The sequence below is a fragment of the Prionailurus viverrinus genome, unplaced genomic scaffold (assembly GCF_022837055.1).
Source record: "Prionailurus viverrinus isolate Anna unplaced genomic scaffold, UM_Priviv_1.0 scaffold_42, whole genome shotgun sequence".
In the NCBI taxonomy this organism is placed as follows: Eukaryota; Metazoa; Chordata; class Mammalia; order Carnivora; family Felidae; genus Prionailurus; species Prionailurus viverrinus.
In genome coordinates this window covers 1,552,008-1,569,432 of record NW_025927609.1, presented here as the reverse complement: position 1 = coordinate 1,569,432, position 17,425 = coordinate 1,552,008, and the positions used below count along the sequence as shown (strand labels likewise).

General features: G+C 57.7%; 1 protein-coding gene across 2 annotated transcripts in view; it reads left to right on the top strand.

Moving 5' to 3' along the window:
- ADARB1 (adenosine deaminase RNA specific B1) overlaps positions 1–17,425 on the top strand; it is a 141,688-nt gene that overhangs the window by 43,636 nt on the left and 80,627 nt on the right. Inside the window, exon 2 of one of the 2 annotated variants that reach the window (XM_047846942.1) lies at positions 8,639–8,782. The exons of the other annotated variant lie outside the window; for it this stretch is intronic. The gene's annotated coding sequence lies outside the window, so the exon portion shown is untranslated. The remainder of the gene's footprint in view (positions 1–8,638; positions 8,783–17,425) is intronic. 2 annotated transcript variants of the gene reach the window in all.

Here is a 17,425-nt window from a genome sequence, read left to right as displayed (position 1 = left end):
TGCACGAGTCCTGCCCTCTGCGCGCAGCTGTGACGTGTGAGGGGTGTGCGAAGAGGGGGTGCTCGCCCTCCAGCTTCACCCGCCGCACGGCCTGCAGGGCCGTTACCTAACCCACTGTCGGGGCGGTGAGCCCAAGAGCCCTGGCCTTGCTCGGTGGGGGGGGGGGGGGGGGGGGGTGGTTTCAGTGTCTCTCCGAAGGTCTGGGGCAAGGGTACCCGCCTAATTAAGTGTTAGGGACGAGGACTCCTCCTTCAGAGGGCTTTGTGTGATCCTTTCCTGCAGAGCCAAAAGCCGAAGAGCCCTATTTGCCACATGGCCTCTTCGTGTAAGGAGCTGGTGCTGGCTTTACCGGTGGAGACTGGGTCCTTGGCGCGAGGGTGGGTGCCGGGGGGAAGGACAAGTGCTTTCTGGGGGTGCCGGGGAAGATGGCCTGGGCTGCGGGTCCCCACGTCCTCCTGTCCTCAAGACCAGCGCCCCTGGGGCTCAGCACAGGACAGCTGCTGGTTGGAGCTGTTTTATCACAGGATCCGTCTGGGAATTGGCCTTGTCTGAGGGGAGGGGTCCGGGCAGGCCCTGTGCCTGAGCTCGCTGGCAGCGTCTTTGAAGGACGCTTCTTGTCTCTGAGTTTCTCGTAAGAGATTTTATGTTTTATTTGAAAACAAAATATGCTCACCGTACACTGGGCGTACTTTGCGCAGATGCAAAACAGGAAGAAAGAGGCACCGTTAGTCTCATTGCCTGGTAGCAAATATTGGTGACACTTTCTGGGGTTCCCTGGGGTCTTTTTTATACGCAGATGTATCATTCATCCCGCCGACATGGCGGATGGCCTGCTGTCACTCTGGATTTCCGCAGGCCTCCTCGGGTCACCGGAACAAGACGCGGTGCAGGTTAGCAAAGAACGGCCGGCCCGGGGGGTAGGGGTCTATGTGCTGTTTTTCCCCGGAGAGATTTCGCTGCACGTGTTTTCGGTCCACGCTGTGATGATCCCGTGTGGAGCGGCAGTGCTGTTGAATTCCTTGGCTGTTTTCCGCTCAGGACACAGGTAGTGGACGCGCCTCTGTGGGGCGCTGCTCCTCACCCGGTTCTTCTCTGCGGGACGTTTACCCCCTGCAGAAAAGAGAGGGCATGTGCACGGGCGAGCAGGGGAGGGGCAGAGAGAGAGGGAGAGAGGATCCCAAGCAGGTCCGTGCTGTCAGCGTAGAGCCCGATGCGGGGCTCGAACCCACAAAACCATGAGATCGTGAGCTGAGCAGAGATCAAGAGTCAGACGCTTAACCCCCTGAACCCCCCAGGCGCCCCCTCTCCTTTAGTGTAGGGGGATCTCTAACACATAACCTCGTTAGTCATGGAAAACAGAGGCCCCAAGCCCCACTCAGAAGACCTCCACTTCCTGATGCCTGGTAAGCAAGCCCACCCGCAGAGGTGCCGAGAACCAGGACCGGAAGCCCCCGTCTGGAGGCCCTGCCACCACACCAGCATGCTCCCCTGTAGCAGAGGCGCCTCTTCTGGCCCGTTGGCCTTTTTGGGTTGTTTTGATGTATGGGGCCAAAGGGTGGGCGGTCGTCCTGAAGGGAGCAGGTGCCCAGGCCAGGGAGGGCTCAGAGCACCTCCCACACCCTGCTTATCTGTTCTTCCCCTCCTGCCGTCCTGGTGATTCAGGCGCCCCCCCACCGAGCCATGAACTGAGACTTTCGTCTCCTGGGCTGGGAAGATGTGGGTGCTGCCCCTGACACCAGGGCCACACGCCCTGCTGGACCCGAATGCGGGAGAGCAGGTGCAGCAGAGCAATGCTCTCGAGTGCTCGCCCCCGTCCCCGCTTTGTGTCTCTGTCTCTGTCTCCACCTCCAACCCCCCCGCCCCCCAGTTGCCTTCTCTCTGGAGACACAGAGCTCATTCCTAGTGTTGGGAGCATTGGGTCCCTCTGGGAATGGTTGTACGACAGTAAAGTGTAGCTGGATAGGGAGAGCTCCCTGGCCTACTTAATGAGTTGTTTTAATGTTTGCAGTGAGGTTTAATTTCCCATAAAACGTTAGATTATTCAGAGTTCAAAAAAATAATGTTTTCCCTCAGGTCGTAAAAATGTTTTCACTAATGTTTACTAATTCACTTTACAAAGTAAGATGAAGGGTTTTAAAATATAAAACAAACTATTCTTTTTAAGAAAATGTTTATTTATTTTTGAGAGAGAGAGTCCTAAGCAGGCTCCACCCTATCAGCACAGGGCCCAACATGGGGCTTGAACCCATGAACTGCGAGATCATGACCTGAGCTGAAACCAAGAGTTGGGTGCTTAACCGACTGAGCCACCCAGGCGCCCCCAAAGTAGTCTTTCTTAAAGCCAGCTTTTTTGAGACATAACTGATAACAAAACACTGCACATATTTTAAAGTGTGAAATTTAGTAAGTGTTGAGACACTGGTGAGACCACTGTCACGGTGAAGATGGTGAGCGTGCCCATGGCCTCTGAAGGTCACTTGCACCCCCGGGACCCTCTCCCCCCACCCCCACCCCCCGACCCCCACTCCTCACTTTCTGTCTCTAAAGATCCCTTTGCATTTTCTAGAGCTCCCTATCACTGGGGCCAGACAATAGGTACTGTTCTGGTCTGGCTTCTTTCACTGCTCGGCGTTACTTAGAGATTCATCCGTGTTGTATCTGTCGTAGTTCATTCTAAAGTGGTCTTTCCTCTTACTTGCTAAGGACATGGAATATCCTCGGAATATATTCAATTCAGTGAGTAGAGGAAATGGCAAAGTCCATTTTGGTTGGTCTCTTAAGACCAAAATGCCGGGGAACGGAAAGGAGGGCAAACGGGGCTAAGGCGGTCTGAGCGGCGGCCCCAGGGTCCCGTGGGAGCGGCGCCTTGCACTTGGGTCTTCCCGGCTGAGGTGAGTCCCACGTCTGCGCCTCGGATGCTGTCCCGCTTGCTCTTGCCGGACTGGCCCCTGCTCAGGGGCAGCGAAGCAGATGTGGCTCTGCTGTGCAGACTGCTTCCTCAACTGAATTTAAATAATATAAAAAAACTTAAATTAAACCACGGCCTCTGGCGAGACCGTTATTTCCTCCTGCATTTCTTTTCCTTTACAGAAGCAGCAAGTGCAACGGAGCCTTGTGCCCTCCTCCCCAGCCTCTTTGTTAAGCACTGACTTCTTGAAGGTACCTTCATGGCCAGTTCCCTGCTCTGGGGATTCACAGTCTAATATCTGAATGTTCTTGCATGTAAAGGGTTCATTATTATGTTACCACGTAAAGACTTTACCTCTCCCCGTAGTATTAAACTAGGATCGACTTTACCCTTCTGAAACCTCAGGTAGCCAGGGAAGGTCTGGTCACTGTGGAAGTTGAAACATCAATGACTGTAGTTAATCTACTTGGAAGGTTTTTGCAGCTCAGGACAATTGAAAAACACCTGTCTTCTCAGATTTCCTCTTTTCTTCTGATTTTCTCATGTCATTGAAAACTCCATCCACCCCTTTGACAGAGTCGGGATCCTTGGAGTCACCCACCGGTGGTGTTCTCCACGTGGTCATCCCTCTGTCCCTGGCTGTCCTCCCCGCCTCGGGTCTCAGCCCTCCAGCCGTTGCCCACACAGCCAACAGAACCGTCTTTCTGAAAACACGCCGGGTCGCTGCTTCTTCCTGAGGTGCACGTTCGGTGCCTCCTGCCGAGAGGCCTCCCAGCCTCCTCCTCACCAGAAGCCTCGTGATGGGCCCTCCTGTGTGCTCATCTCAGCTGCGGGGCCTCGCTGTGTCCTTCCGGAGCCCCCGGGCTCACGACTCAGGCCCCACTGGTGGCTCTGTGCTCGCTTCCCACCGGCTTCTGGTCCTGCTTCTGGGGGCACCGATTTTTAGGACTGGCTAAGCACTTAGAATGGAAACCATATCAGAAGTGAGGAAGAATGCTTCCTTGTCTTAGCATCCTTCCGTTGACCGCTGATCTGATCTGATTTTCTTCACTTGTCTTGAGCAAATTGAGCCTTTGTATCTTGAGATAATTGGTGTCGGCAGACATCAGAGTCTACTCAGTTGAGCGTTTCTGTTTCACTGCTTACTCTTATGATGGTTTTGTGCATCTACAAGGTAGGAAATGGGAGTATTTAGCCCTGATTTCCAGAGTCTAATTGAATTATAATGATAAATATCACCTTAAAAGCAAATGCAATTGTTTCATTTAACCAGTGCAATTCTTATTGGCACAGCAGACCCATCAGGTGTTGAGTGACCCAACTGGTCCCACACTTGCGGTCGGTGCGAGCATGCCGAATCCTGTACGGCCCCTATGTTATCAGCTTCGCCGTGGCATTTGAGTTTCCTTTTGTTAGCAGGTAGTTGGGTACAAATCCTTTGCAGAGACCAGTGTGGCTAATTCGGGGTCATCCTGTTTTCAGAGGACGCGGTCCTGAGCCCAGGAGCAGTCACTGTGAGAAAGTTCCGGAAAGGCGCCGGTGCCAGCTGAGCTGGGCTGCCCTGCGGACCCCACCCCCACTCCAGCCCCTTCGGGCTCTCGGTCACCTAATTCCCTGTCTACGTCTCAGGGACGATCCAGGCGCGCTGAGAAGGGGCTGGATTAGACCTCAGCCCCGCTTGGCCCACTCGCCCGCTCGCCCGTGAAGCACGGTCTCCCTGTGCTGCTTCCTCTGCGGTTTCTCTCGCCGCCTGGCCCGGCTCCCTGGCCTGTAGCCGTCGGCACGGGCAGCCCCTCAGCTCCCTTCCTCCTGCCGCAGGTGCTTGGTGGGCTGTGCTGTCGTCGGTGGCCTCACGTGAGCAAGGGCGGGGTGATGGCGGGGGCCCCCCGCGTCTGCGCTGCGCTGCTGTGTCGCATCCGCGCTGCTGTGTGGGGCCGGGCGCTGCTGGCCTCTGTCGGGTCCCGGTGCCTCGTCGTGTCCTAGCACGTCTGTGTCGTGGGCTGGCTCGGTCCCACAGAAGAGTGCCTGGGTAGGACAAGTCCAGTGTGCCCACGTGGCCGTCGCCCAGGTCGGTCCCGGACACCGCGTGGGGTGGCCCCCTCGTGCTCCTGGACGGCGCCCGGTCCCCGCAGCCACGCCCGTTCTGGGGCGCCTGGGAAGCCTCTGGACAGTAGTGTGGCGGCTGCGGCAGCTGGGTTCCGTGTGCCCACCCGTTTGCCCGTGCCCGCAGGAAATCCAGCCAGCCGGATGCCAGCTTCAGAAAGATGGTGGGGTCGAGTTTGCTGGCATTTTCTTCGGGGCGTTTTTACATCTGTATTCGTGAGACAGTTTGGCTGACGCTGTACGTGATTATTTCCTGACTCTGGTCTGTCATCGAGTCAGATTTTCTCTTTCCTCCTGTCAGCTTTGATAAACTGTTTTTCTTGGAATTTGCTCATTGTACCTAAGTTTACAAAATTTTCAAAATAAAGTTCTTAATACTCTCTTATATGTGTAATGTTGCGAGAATTCGGAGTGATAATTCTGTTCTGGTATCTCTTGCTGCCTAACATCCCCCCCCCCCCCACCAAGACCCCAACTTCATGGCCTAGAACAGCCACCATTTGATTATGTTCATGACCCAGACAGGCCGGAAGCAGGGCAGGGCACGGTCTGTCTGTGCCCCTGGCACTGGGGCCTCGGCAGTGGTCCTTCAGATGGCTGGAGGTGGCTGTGTGTCTGCAGTGATGGTCCTAGCTGTCGGCTGGGTTTCTGACTTCTTGTCAACATCCTGCACATCTTGTCCAAGGAGGCCTCTTGACCGTGGGGAGCACCTGCCTGGGGCTCTGCATAGACCCACAGCTGCGTGCTCTCAGGGCCAAAAGCGAGGGCCCGGCACCCCCAGGACTCTCCTAGCCCATCTGCCCCATGGTCCTGGTCCCAAGGCCTGCTGAGACGCTCAGGGACGCCTTTACAGGGCCACTTCACTCTATAGTAGAGGTGTCACTTCACATCACTCGCTGTCCTTTCTTCGGTGCAGGCTGGCTAAGCCAGTGTCCTCTCTGTCTTCTCTGTGCATTCTCGTCAGCCTTGCCAACGTCGGTCTGTGTGCCTGTGCCTGCCGTTACGTGTGATTAATGCAGGTTTAATCTCTTCCTTTTCCCTCCCGTTCGCTTGGGGCTTGTTTGTCCTCCTGACTTACCGAGGTGGGGTTTGTGGGCTTTTTCCCTTTTCCAGAAGCCTAAGCATCAGGCTACATGTTTCCCTCTGGGTACTGCCTTAGCTGCACACCACGCATTTCCATGTGTGATCTTTGTTTCTCGTTCTCAATGTTTTCTGTTTTGTACTATGATCATTTCCTTTTGTCTGTGGATGATTTAGAAGAGTACCAGCCAGGGGTGCCTGGGGGCTGTCAGTTGAGCATCCAACTTTGGCTCAGGTCATGATCTCACGGTTCCTGAGTTTGAGCCCTGTGTTGGGCTCTGTGCTGACAGTTTGGAGGCTGGAGCCTGCTTCGGATTCTGTGTCTCCCTCTCTCTCTGCCCCCCCCCCCACTCTCTCTCTTTCTCTCTCTCAAAAATAAATAAACATTCAAAAAAATTAAAAAAAAAAGAGTACCAGCTAACTTAGAAACACACGGACACTTTCCAGATATGCCCTGGTTGTTAGACTCTGGGTGCCTCACACAGTGGGTGGGCATGAGCTCCGCCTGATGTCACTGGGACTCAGGCTGTTCTCGATGCTTCCTGGGCGCCAGAGGGGGTGGTGCAGACTCACTAGGGAAGGCGTCCCATGCGGGACCGCTGTGCGATCGTGGCACTGCTCTCCGCCCTCCGCCAGCTGCTGTCCTCTCCTACCTCTGTGACAAGAGCCTCCTTTGCGCGCCCTCTGTCGTGCTCTTGCTGTGACTTTCGCTGTCACTGGGTCAGGTACTCTGTACCTGCTGGTCTGTTCGGTCCCCGCGGTGGCTCACACGGAGCTCGTCCCCTGCGTCACTGCACTGGGACCTAGGCACTCGGCCTTGTGGCGGCAGAGTCGGGCGTCGGCCTCGGCCACTCCGGTTCCTCCCATCTCAGCTTCGCGGTTTGCAGACATCCCCTGGCCCTGCGGGTCCGGCTCCCCAGGGAGCGGCGGTGGGCTGTCCTGGGCCCGGTCAGACTTCTGCCTAGCGGCTCCCGGCGGGACCACCAGAACCCGGTTCTGTGGGTCTCGCTCCTGTTCGTCCTGCCGTCTCCCTTCTTCTGTGCTGCCTGTGGACTCAGGTTGGTAAAATGACTTCTGACCTCTTGGTGGCTCACGTATCGCCCTTCCCTTTCCTCGGGCTGCAGGGGCCTCCTGTTCTGCGTCCTTTGCCGAGGGGCCTGCTGTATCTCCTGCACACTCTCCGGCCGGGGGAGGAGCTGCCGGCGGGGTTCTGATCGGGTGGGGGTGGCGTTGAGGAACAGGGCGCGGGGGCGAGCACGGTGGCACCCTTTCCTTTCTTCTCCTCACCTGGGTGTGGAGACGGGACCAGCAGGGCACTAATGGGGTCGGGGATGGTATGCCCAGACCTGTGTGCCTGGCCCTGGAGGCTCTGTGCCGGCAGGGTGAGCGTGTGGCCCGTAATCCCAGGCTGATAGGCCATTGTCGTCAGTGCCCACTAGACCTGGTGGCAACATCACAGAACACGGGGGACCGTGTCTTAGACACACGTCCCAGCTGAGAGATGTGGAGGCTGGGCGGTGCTCACCCCCGAGGACCTTCAGCTGGGGCAGGTGGCCCCGGGGAGGTGTGTGCTCACCGGGCGGAGCCTGAAGAGTTAGGGCCCTTCCGGGTTCAGCGAGGCACCTGTCTACACTCACTGCGTCTTGTGGACACCCACTCAGGGCCCGCACACTCTTCCCCTCAGACGCCAGCCGGTAGCTGTGCCCCGGAGAAGCCTGCTGTGGTCGTGCCCTTTACGTGGATATCGCTGTGCTTTTTTTTTTTTTAAATTTTTATAAAATGTTTATTTTTGAGAGAAAGAGAGAGAGAGAGAGAGAGAACGAGCATGAGCGGGGGAGGGGCAGAGAGAGAGGGAGACACAGAATCTGAAGCAGGCTCCAGGTTCTGAATCATCAGTACAGGGCCCGATGCGAGGCTCGAACTCACAAACCACGAGATCATGACCTGAGCCAAAGTCGGACGCTCAACCGACTGAGCCACCCAGGCCCCCCTCGGTTTGCTTTTCCAAAAGGAAATGTTAACGTTGGATATTTAGGTTCCATCAGTATGTGAGCATGTTGAAGTCTTCTCTTTAATGACTTTCTAGTTGGCAGTATTTTTAGGCTGAGAGGAGGCAACATGGAGGTGTTTCACAGCCTCTGCCTCCAGATGTGTGGACGGTCGTAGCTTCTGAGCCTGGGCTGGAAAGGGCCGGGGAGGTCCCGGGATCCGTGCGTTGCTTGTGTCTGTACTTACACATGTGCGTGTGCCCCCATGTGCACGTGGCATTTTATTGTGCAGAAGGTGTTAAGTGCATGCCTTCACGTGTGGGCTACTGCTGTTTGTGCTGGGGTGTGGCGAGCGGACCCTGGAGGGTGATGGGTGGGGTGAAGGGTGATCGGTTGTTGTGTCCGTGCTTTAAAAAGACCTTAACACCATCACAATAATTGAATCTTGTATTTAGGAAGAGGATTTTTAATTAACAGTATTTATTATTAGAATTCGCTTCTGAAGTGGTGAAAAGGCTTTTAAATTAATTGGAAGTAATTGAGTCTTTCCGTGACACAGAGTGAAGTGTCTCAGGCTGGGCGTGGAGATCTGCAGCAGTGATTGGAGGGAACACTGCGCGAGCCCCGTCCGGGTCATCGCGTCCTGCCTGCACCAGAGGGAGCTTTGCCTCGGGGTCGAGCAAACGCAGAAACTAATCTACCGGTAAGGTAAAACCCTGCAGAAATCTGTTGCTATTTGACTGATTAAAAATGCCTTTTGCTTGATGTCAACTGATTAATTAAGCCCGTTTGCCTTTTCAAATGTGTTTTATTGAGTGTCTTCCAGCATAGATTATTTGTTACTGTTAATTCTTTCATCACCCCGCCGCGGCCTGCACAAACCTGCCCGCCCGGCTGCGGGTCCAGGTCGGCGCGCTGCTGCCCTCCAGTGGCCGTGTGGCCAAGTGCGGCCTCCGGCCACCGCCGTGCGAGGCTGTGCCCCATGCCAGGCGCTGGACTAGACCCGCTGTAAAGCTTTTTACTGTAAACGGTTTCCGTTGATGGACTAAAAGAAGACATACCTAGCGCTTAATTCTTGGCGACTATTATATGACTCAGCCATCTGCTTTTGAGAGAAGTTGAGGCAAATATTAAAATCTGGGTAAATCTAGTAGCACGTAAGATTATTTTATGGCCTGCAGAGTGACTAACTCAAGAAAGTTGGGTTTTGCACACTCGAGGAGGTCTTGTCATGGGGAAGCAGTGTGAGGAGGGAGTCGGCAGAGGGCTGCTGGATGCTTACCCGGCACTGGCGGGCACCCGCGTCCATTCAGCCGTTCCGTAGATGCTGACAATAGCCCGCCTGTCCTGGCCAATGAGGGAGGGAGTGGGCGCAGAGCCCACGGCGGGGAGAGGGGCACTTGCCGTCTCTGAGGGGCACAGGTGCACCCACGTCTGGCCACTGGGCTCTACGTGTGTGTCTGGTAAGGCCCACCGGTCCTTTCTGTGTCTGTAAATGTCCGGAATGTGAGGAAACCGGCTCCCAGGGAGACCGGTAAAACAGGGTTTGCTTTGTCTGTAGCTGATGCCCCCCAGCCCTCCCCCGCTTTCCAGCACAAGAGTGGCGAGAGCATGGAAAGGGCAAAATTAAGGTCATTTCCCTTTGCTGTGCCCGTGGGCGGGGCCTGTTTCAGCTGCGGCTCTTCTGGTAGCCAGGCGAGAGATGTGAAATCAGCGGGTCTGTGACTGGAGTTTGTGGGCAGGAGCCGAGCAGCACAGAGCTGGCCGAGTCTGGAAGGACACCGTCCTTCAGTGCTGCTAAGTGTAGTGGAGTCTGTGACCTACACGTCGTGCCAGGGCAGTCAGCTGCCCCCTCAGTTCTGCCATGTATGCCAAACGCAAGTTTTTTTATATAATGCAAGCACGCGTTGGAGAAGTGAATTATCTGTAATCCTTTGCACAAATAAATTGTCTCTAAAGGCATACAAAAAGTGATCGGGCCCACAGGAGAGCTCTAAAACATGTGCCGAGAAAGCGGAATTAAAGGCCCGGAAGTTGTAAAATACGGCAGCGTTGCGAACTATATCTCCTTCTTCGGGCTCTCAGTAGATGTTTTAGCTGCAGAGTAGGAATTTTGAATGTCTTTCACAAAATGAAAGCTAATCTTGGCAGCAGATAGTCTGATGTACTGTAACTTTCCTTTTTCAGAGTGGTTTGAAAAAGGAAAGTCAACACGAAGGGTTTTGGCTAAAACAAGTCTTTATCGGGGAGCACTCGTCACTGTTAGCCTCACTCTGCCACCGCGTTCCCCAGAGTTCTTTCGGTTCCTGGCGGGAGCACCGCGAGCGCGGCTCTGTTTTTAGTTCCAGGCATGGTGGCTGCTCTTGCCCTCCGTGAAAAGATTGAAGCTGTTTCTTGTGGCTTGACGCGTGACGGTGTCTAGGCTGGGGTGGCTCGGGGGTCACCCAGAGGAGGCCCTGCGGCCCCTCCCCAGCGGCGTGCCTTGGGAGAGGGGCTGGGGAAGCGTGGACTCCTGTTCGAACTTGGAAGTTCCCCTGTGTTTCTCATGGCCACACACACACCCCCAAAGGTTTTTTCTGTAACAAGTGTTCACGGACTCCTCCTTTTTATTCTCAGTGAAATTCACAGCAGGTACTGCTTGATATAATTATCACCGCATAATTTTAAAAAGCAGTGGAATGCCCAAATTTAGTAAAAGAGAAATTGAGAATGCATAATAAAGGCGTCTTGAGTCGAGACCTACGCGGTACTCGGTACTCAGTTCTCAGGTACTGATGTTCTCGGCAGAACCACGCGGTGCGTGCCCGTAGGAGCAGGTAGCCGCGAGGGCTGGCTTCCGTCAGTCTCGGAAGTGGTTACGGCCTGTGGGTTCTGAGGGAAGCTGGGCACGGCCTTCCCTGTCTTCACACGGTAGTTACGCTTCGGGACCGTTGGGCGTGTGTTAAAAACACGGAGAAATGCTTCGTGCTCACAGATAAAACGAGGCGAGACTCTGGGCTGGTGGACCGTGAGCGGCCTCCCCACTGTGTGTTTCTGGGACGGTCCTGGGTGTCCCACGCGGGGCCCCCTGGGCACAGAGCTCCAGAAACACCCCAGCACCGCGATGAGCAGCCGCTGCCCCCCGCGACACTCGGCGGGGATGGAGTTCTCTGGGGGCCTTGGCTGAGCAGAGCCAGTGGCGGCGGGAGGGAGCGCGGCGTCCTGAGCGCGTGGCGCCGTGGCAGGGCTGTCCTCCAGGTTGACACAGGCACCGCCCGGCTGCCGTGCATGGCCTCCCCGGCTCACGGCAGAGGCAGCGGTGGGCTCCGGGACAGCGAGTGGCGTGAGAGGGATCCAGGCCCGCTCGCCATACTAACGCGGGCTGTCGGGTTCAAGTCGCAAGTTGCAACGGCACCGAGTTCCGAATCCCCGTATGTTGTGGCAAAAGCTTGACGGTTTTCCCCTTTAAAGCGGTTTAAGGGTTGAAGTAACCTGTTGAGCACAGATGACGCTTTCTCTTGTAGGCGTTCCCGAGAGTTTCTGAAATAAAATTGGGCTGAGAATGAGAAGCGATTCGTGTGTTTTTTCTGGCATCGGTTATCGTCGCCGAGAAGGTGTCTGTGTGTCTGGCCAAGTCGCTGGCATCACTTTGCCAGGAGGTGTTAACGTGTCTGTGGCTCTGCTGTGAGGTCCCGGATCTAGGGCAGCACCCAAGTCCACGAATGCGTCCCGCCCGGAGCTCCGTGGGAAGTGGGATGCCCTTCCGGCAGCCTCTGCCCTGTGGAGCCTGCAGCCGCTCCCCCCACCCCCACCCCTCGGTTCAGGATCTCGGAAGCCGGGGGGTGGGGGTGAAGCCCTGTGTCCCAAGTGGAGGCCTTGTAGCCTTGATGGCTTGTAAGGAAGGCCACGTCCTGCCGGACCCGCTTCCCCGGGGACGTGATGGTCCCACAGCCGGAGCGGACCCTCCGGCTCCCGAAAGGGGAGCGAGGCGTGTTTCCCGAAGGGACCCCACGGGTGTAGGGCACGGCCGTCTTGGCCAGCTCCGCCAGGTGAGAGGGGGCCGGTTCTCACTGAGCCCGTGCGCCACGCTCACGGTCAGAGGGGCGAACGCGCCTCAGCGCTGGTGTCGGTTCCCGGGTGCGGAAGGCTCAGTGAGAGGACATGCCGTCGAACACCCTTGCCTTCCAGCCTCGAAGGCAGAGTCGGCCAGATCACGGGCCGGGGGTGGAAGCGAAGGGGCTTCCGTGTGCGCCCCGAGGAAGCAGACGGTGAAGAGGCACCCGCGGCATCCCGAACCAACTGCAGCCGTGGGCGTCCTGGTCACCTCCCCGCCTCACCTGATGCCTGCCCGTGGGGCCGAGGGCCTTAGAGGCCGTGCACGTGCGACCCCCACGGCCCCGACTCACCTCCCAGGACGACTGGACAGTGTCTAGGGATGCCGCATACGCCCAGAGGTGTGGGCCCCGACTCTGCCTCGAAGGTCGAGAGCTGCGGCGCTAGGGATTAGCTTTCTGTCGCTGCACGAGGAATCACCCGATGGGTGTGTACCCCCAGGAGTGTGTACCCGATGGGGGCGTGTACCTGACAGGCGTGTGTACCACCAGGAGTGTGTGGCTGACAGAGATGTGTGCCTGACGGGGGTGTGGGCCACCAGGAGTGTGGACCTGACAGGCAGGTACCGAGGCCTGGCTGAGTTTCCAGTCTACGATACCCGAAGATTCCCGCAAGTCAGGAAGGACGAGAGGGTGCGGTGGCATCAGGGACACAACTCTTGCATGGCATTTTCACAAAAGACGGAATCTAAGGAAATAGCTAACAGGCCCGTGAAAGGTGCTCACTCACTTGCTCTGCCAACCCGCGGAGTCTACTAGGGGCTGGGATGGGCGCGTGAAGGTGAGGGGCACCTTGGCATCTTTGTTCCCGGGGCCCGCCTGGGTGAAGGTGACGTGCCAAAGAGCCGCGCCCCGGCCTCCTGGGCGACGCCCGCGCACCCCTGAGGCCTGGCAGAGACCTCCCCGTGGGCGGCCAGGTGGGTCCTCCCTCTGGAGTCTGAAGCGAAGAACGGCTTTTGCATCTTCAAGGGATTTGGGGACAAGGGGGCAAAAGCAGACCGCGCAGCAGGGACTGTGCGCGGCCGCAGGCCCCGCGGAACTTGCCGCCTGACCTTCGCAGAAGCGGTCGTGCACCTGCTGTGAGGGCCGAGGCTGCCGCGCAGGGTCCTGTCCGGGGCTCCTTGTCCGTGCTGCACTTCTGCTGGCCCCGCGGGGCCTCAGGACGACCGTGCCGTGACGGGGTCTTCAGAGTGGAGCGTCCCGGCCCGACGGCGGGGACACGTGTCCTCGGTCCCTGCTCTGCCCACAGCTCCAGCTCACGTGGAGCCGTGCTGACGGCGCGCCCGGGTACGGGGACCTTAGCACCGTTAAGAGGCGGAGGAAGTGCAGGTGACCGGTGACAACTGTGACTTAAGGGCAGAAGGCCAACCGGGACCGACCGGGAAGCATTGGCTGCCCAGGAGGCGGAGGACTGGGGGAGGCAGAAGCTCGCGACACCCGGCCCCCAGCGAAGCCGTGAGGCCCTGGTGGACACCAGAGGGCCTTTCTGGAGCTGAGGGACCCGCCGTCTACACTCACGTTTTGTTAGACTGGAGGAAAACCGGCACGCGGGGCGGGGCGCGAGCCTCTGGATCGGGTGAAGGCACAGGTGACGTGCAGGTGGCCGCGGGGGCGTGATCTGAGGGCCTCGGGTGACGTGCCCCCTGCGCTGCCTTCCCCTCACGCTCCTCGGGGGTCCTGGGTGATACGGGGTGAAGCGGAGCGCTCCCCTCCGAGGTGCTTGGGCTTCCGAGGCCGGCGGCCACGGGGGAGCTAGGTATGAGCGGGAGGGGCATGAGGGACCCGCGCCCGCATGCGGCGGGCCACACGAGGCAGCCTCGCCACTCTTCCTCCCGTGGCTGCCCCGGGTGCAGCGGGTGCCGGGCAGGGGCGGTAAGACCGGCTCACCCGGCAGCAGGTTGGGGGAGCGGGAGGCGCACACGCCTCTCCTCTCCCCTGTGGCGGCAGGGCCCCCGGACCCTCGGGAGCTCTCTGGCCTCCTGCTCTTGCTCCCACATGCGAACAGGCCTCCCAGTCTCCTGCTGTTCGGCGTCACGGGGCGCCCCTCTCTTCCGCAGCCCGGGCGAGGCGCGGGACGGCCCGGTCAGAGCCACAGACGCAGCAGATTTGGGGACGGTGACGTCAAATGGTGCGAATAAGCAGCATCAGTGTTTGCACCAGGGAGTCACAGAGCTCCGGAGGTGGTTAGGCTGGGAATTCTAGTTTGGGGAGCCTGTGGCAACGTTACAGAAAGATCTGTGCTGCGTCCCGGCCGCACTCTTGCGTCGATCCAGCAAACATGCGCTGGCACCCACGGGCGGGCTCTGGCCCGGGCCCTTGGGACAGGCCCGATGGCACCTGGTGGGAGCAGAGAACGGCCCCCTTTCCGGGTGGGGGACAGCAGCAGAGGGAGGGGTGACGGCCTCTCCCAGGGGGTGGCATTTGAGCGAGGACCCAGGAGAGGTCACCACGCTGCGGTGGGGCACGGCCCTCCCCTGGCTTCTCTTCTCCAGACCCCTTGGGGCAGCGGCAGGCCCGCGGGTGGCCGCGGGCCGGGGCAGCTCGTGGACGGCGCACAGCGGGGAGGAGTGATGTGGGCTTGCTTTCCATTCAAGACATGGACAGATCTGAGTGCAGCTTGGTTTAAACAGTGTCAAGTTTGAAAAATGTCTAAAAAGCGGTGGTACTCCCGGTTTTTCTGTGTTGTGGCTGTAAGTTTACAAAGGGACAAAAAAATACCCAATTAACCGTAAAAGGATGACTTGAAAAGATAGTTCAAGCACCTGTACGTTGTTGGATGGAGAATCATGGATCCCCGAAGTAGCTACAGTTGGTTGGTAATTCTCTTGCCGTTTAGTGCCCGGGGCAGGGCCGACTGTGGAATTCTGGAATTCTGGATCCCCGCACTTCCCTGTGACGTGTGAGAGAAAGCAGCGGGGTTTCGCGTGTAGAGGCAGGGAAGTCTGGCGCTCTCCACTCGGTTCCTTCTGTTTTCCATGAAGGCTTTCCCCAGGACAGGACCGCTAGGAACGCCAGCACCCTGGGGGACAGCCGCCACCCCGTGTGGCGGGCAGCAGGGAGGGCGAGGAGATCCCGGCCGGTGACGGGTTGCCCCCAGAGCGGCGTGTGCAGAAAGCCGGGGCGCCACGGCTGTCCTCCTGGTGCTGGGGCCCTGGGGCTGGAGCACACGCGTGGCCTCGGGGCACCCTCGCCTGGGAGGACAGAGGGCCGCTCCCCTTTGAGGCGCCTAGAGGGGGCTCGGGGGTCTCACACTCACTCCTGCCTAGCAGCTCCAGGAGGCCTGGGAGAGGGGCTGCCACTGGTGGGGCAGTGGTGTCCACTGACATTGTGACAGAAGTGGGGGCAGGAGGGAGGTGGCTTATTGTCCGGGCAGGGTGAGCTTCGAGGGGTGCGGTGGGACCGAGTCTTGAAAAGTACGGTGGTGTCTTCCTGGGGAGGTGGGCACGGGGCAGGGGGGCTGCTGAGCAGGGGCGGGTGGGTGTGGGTGTGCCACATGGGAGGGAGTGTGGAGGAGGCCGGCGGGGGAGTGGAGGGTGGGAGTCTGCCCCAGTGTGGAGGGGAGGGGGCGGGGCAGGGGAGGGAGGGGCGGAGCCTGGGGGGGTGGAGGGGTGGAGGGGAGGCCAGACCTGTGTTGTATTTCAGCTTTTCTGCAAGTGATGCTTTCACAGGCAGGTTACCCAACTTAGGTTTTTGATGAAAATGCGTCGCCCACAGGCTTCGCCTTTCTAACTGAGGTGGCGCTGGCCGTAGGTCTCTGGATTCCCGGGCCGGTCGGTGTTCGGACCAGGTGGCGAGACGCAGCACACGGGGCCATCGCTGTCCTGTGCGCCAAGGAGCATGCTAACGGCTCCTCCCTTAGTGCGCCGGACTCGTTGTGGAAGGCCGGGCCACGGCAGTTTATTTATAATCGGACCGTGCCTTTTCCGTGCAATTGTTCCTTTTCCCGCTCCTCGTGCTGTCTGGGCCGTGGGGAGAGCGTAAGGGGCGTGGCCGTCCTCGCAGGAGCTCTGTGTCCTTGGGCACCTTCCTGGGCCTCCCTGCCCAGGCTCCTCCTCCGTGGGGAGGGGTGGCAGCGGTGGCCACGGGGACAAGTGGGCTTTGCCACGTTCCGACAAGCGTGTCCTTAGCCCGCCACCGCTGTCGTCAAGACGCGGAGCCCGCCTTCCTCCCAGGGCTTCCCTCCTGCCCCCTCGGACTCTTCATCCTTCATGGCCACAGAGTGACCGTGATAGGCCGCCAAGAGCACTCGCTGGGCCTCTCGAGCGGGCAGTGTGGACAGTAGGTGGTGCTGTAGGGTCGTCCAGGACGCCGAGTAGCAGCTTCTAAAGGAAAATCCCCAGTGCGGTCTCTGCGCGTTTCCTCTGTGAGCCTAGATACCGCCTTCCTTCAGGAAAGTTTCTATTCACTGGCTTTCTTTTACCATCTTGAAGGACCCGTGAAGCAGTGCTGTGAAACACTTCTAAGTGATTTAGTTCAGGGACTGATACGATGTGCAAATTAAATTGTCTCAAATAATTTGTGCATTTAAATAATTGAGTCTATGGAGGGGGCTTAGCTGTGTTGTGGAACTGGAAGGTAAAATTTCATAATCTGTTCCAGTATTTAAAAAATTGTTACTTACGTAATTTACGCGTAACATAATTTTGTGATTCTACTGTTTTATTAAGTGTTTTGAATAGGTGATAGTTAAGATAGGATACCAAAAAAGAAAAAGCCTGTACCATCAAGTTCGAATGTGTGGTGTTAAACAAAACCCAGCTGAGTGAATTTTGGAGGTCTGGTTGGCTTTCTCCAGGGATCCCGAACCAGGCAGCAGGCAGTGCAGCAGACAGAAAGCTCCAGCTCGCTGCACGCATGACAGACCGTCCTGTGCAGAAGGGAGCAGGGTGAGGAGGCTGCCCCGGGCAAAACATCTTAGTTGGGCGAGGTCACTCTCCTCCAGGGGACCGTGGGGATCTGCCACCGATGACCTCGCTCGTGCTGACCGGGTGACTCCTCACGGACTCTGAGATCCCATTTCTGGGAGAGGTCAGAGCCGGAATCAGGTGAAGTCTCGGTTTGGCGACGTGGGGCTTAGCAGAAGTGACTCCATTTTGGAGACTGCTGTCTTGTTTTTAATAGTGCTAACAAATTGCCAATTTTAATAAGATTAAGTTAGCCAAAGTGTGTGTGTGTGTGTGTGTGTTCGATCTTAAGTGAAGAGTTGCCATCATGAAGTGAAGGAGTAATATAAATATTTTCGTTTTAAAATCTCC